Source organism: Gopherus flavomarginatus, chromosome 20, assembly GCF_025201925.1.
Source record: "Gopherus flavomarginatus isolate rGopFla2 chromosome 20, rGopFla2.mat.asm, whole genome shotgun sequence".
Taxonomy (NCBI): domain Eukaryota; kingdom Metazoa; phylum Chordata; order Testudines; family Testudinidae; genus Gopherus; species Gopherus flavomarginatus.
The window spans coordinates 11,413,990-11,416,269 of NC_066636.1; the positions used below are offsets into that span (position 1 = coordinate 11,413,990).

The following is a 2,280-nucleotide window of genomic DNA, read 5'->3' on the forward strand; positions in this document are numbered from 1 at the left end:
CTGCAGCCACTCATAACACTAATGATAGAAAGTCGCCCCCACCACAGCTCTGCAGCCTTGCACCCCTGGATCATACCACCTTGCCTTAATCAGAAGCCTGATCAGTGTGAGTTTATTACACAGGATCCACCCCTCCCTCACTCTGAATAGTACATGAACCAGCCTTGTAATGGAGCTGAGATTTCCCAAGAACTTCAAGCAAAATACACCAGTTTAAGTAGAGCATAAAACAGATTTATTAACTACAGAAAGATGGAGTTTTAAGGATTATAAGTGGTAGGAATAAAAGATCAAAGTAAATTACCATGGAAATTAAAGATAAATTCACAATCTAAACTTTACACCTTATTGCACTAGGGCGTAGTTCAGTTATGCACACAGGAAGGCTTAATGCTCGAGCTGCTGCACATGCTGGGCAGGCTTAAGGTCGGGCTCCCCACGGCAGGAGAGAAGAAGACTCGGCCCCTGGAGGGGCAGGCTGGGGCTTCCTGGATCCCATTTGCTCACAGCCAGCGCCCTGCCCCCACTCCCAAGTCATCTATGGCGCCCCCAGGTCGGCCAGAATGGAGCAGCAGTTTTCACTGCACTACGTCCACTTATGGCTTACAGGCAACTCCCAGACTCACCGCAGTCCACCATCTCGGCCAGAAAGGAGCCCACTCAGCCTCACCATTGCTGCTTTTCCTTCCCCCCAGAACCCCGCTTCTCCTGGGCTGCAAGTAGCCATCCCTGGGATGCCAACAGGCAGCCACAGGGGTCTGTCTCTCAGCAGCCAACCGCACCTCCATGGGTTCAGCCCTCAGAACGGCAGGTGGGGGTTTCCTGGATCCCAGTTGCTCGCAGCCAGCCCAGCCTCCACCTCTAAAACCATCAGTCATGCCCCCAGGTTGGCCATAAAGGAGCCGCCATTCTCCACTTGGACTCAGCTTTGCTTGTTTTCCTTTCACCCAGAACCTCCCTTCTTCTCCTGGGCTGCAAGTAGCCACTCCTGGGAAGCCAAGAGGCAGGCACAGGATTCTACCTCCCAGCAGCCAACCACACCTCCCCAGGCTTTGCAGAATGAAGGGTGGTGCTCTACTAACCCCACTTAGCCGCACAGCTTCTTCCCTGCCTTCCTCAGCTCAACTTTCCTCTATTGCCCCATTCCTGCCTCACTTCCTCCTTTGGCCAGTCATGCAAAGGAGCCCAGCAGGAAGTGAGAGCCTCTATAGGCCAACCTCCAACAGCAGAGGTGGCCAAGCCACAAGCCTCCAAATGGTGACTGGCCTAACTACTCTAGGTTCTCCAGCCTGACACCAAGGTGCTTTCTCCACTGCTGTCAGCATCCTCTCTCATGCAGGGGTTGGAGTTATCCCATCGACAGGCCAATAGGAGGAGTGTCCTTTCTGAATAACAAGGGGAATCTGGGAAAAGGAAGCCAGCATATTTCTGCCTGGTTTTGAACCAGTGACCTTTCGCGTATTAGGCAAATGTGATAACCACTACACTACAGAAACTCCACCTACTGGGTTGTTGCTCACTCTGGCACAGACCGATGGACAAATCTAGAGAATGTGGTGGTAGCCCCTCGATAGGTCAGCTGGGAGGGCAGAGGACTGGAGCCAGCACTCAGGAAGTCGTCCTTACCTCGCCCGTGTGACTCCAGCTTGAGGGAGAGCTTCTTTTTCTTCTCCTTGCTGACAAAGAGCAAGAGAAGAATGAAAGGTCAGGTGGGCCAACTCGGTGCAGAAGCCCATGCTGTCTTTTCCTGCTGCATAGCCTGAAATGAGGGACTCGTGGCAGTTAAAGGAACTGCTGCACTCTCAGAAAACATCCCGCCCGTGCATAAAGGAGGATAGAATAGCCTGTTAGTCTAGCACGCTCCCAGCTGAACTGTTTCAGCAGCTGCTAGGTTTCTTTTTGGTCTGTTACTTTTCTGTCTGGGATGTTGTTGTCAGCTGTGGCACAGAAAAAGGACGTCATTGCGAGCTGCCCATAAAGATAAGATTAACTTTTGCCTTCCTTGCTCGGCTTTACTTGCTTCCTCACCCTATTCCTGCCTTAGTTCCTGTGTTACCTGAAGGCAACGGGGGCCCAGCAGTACGAAGAGGAAATTAGTCAGCTAGACCCTGGTGGCAAAAGTTCTACCACCGCTTGCCACCCCACTCTCTTCTCCCAGCTTCACATATTGACCGCCAGGGACTTGGTGCCCAGCAGCACAACGGAAGGCAGTGGACAGAGCCACCCTCGCCTTGAAGCTCTGGCTCATTAAACCGTATCTTCAGTCGCTGATGGCCAATG

General features: G+C 52.4%; 1 non-coding gene across 1 annotated transcript; it reads right to left on the bottom strand.

Annotated features, from left to right (window-relative positions):
- Positions 1–1,423: 1,423 nt before the first annotated feature.
- Positions 1,424–1,496, bottom strand: TRNAI-AAU (transfer RNA isoleucine (anticodon AAU)). Its single transcript has one exon. It is a non-coding gene; the product is annotated as a tRNA-Ile (tRNA).
- Between the last annotated feature and the right edge of the window lie 784 nt (positions 1,497–2,280).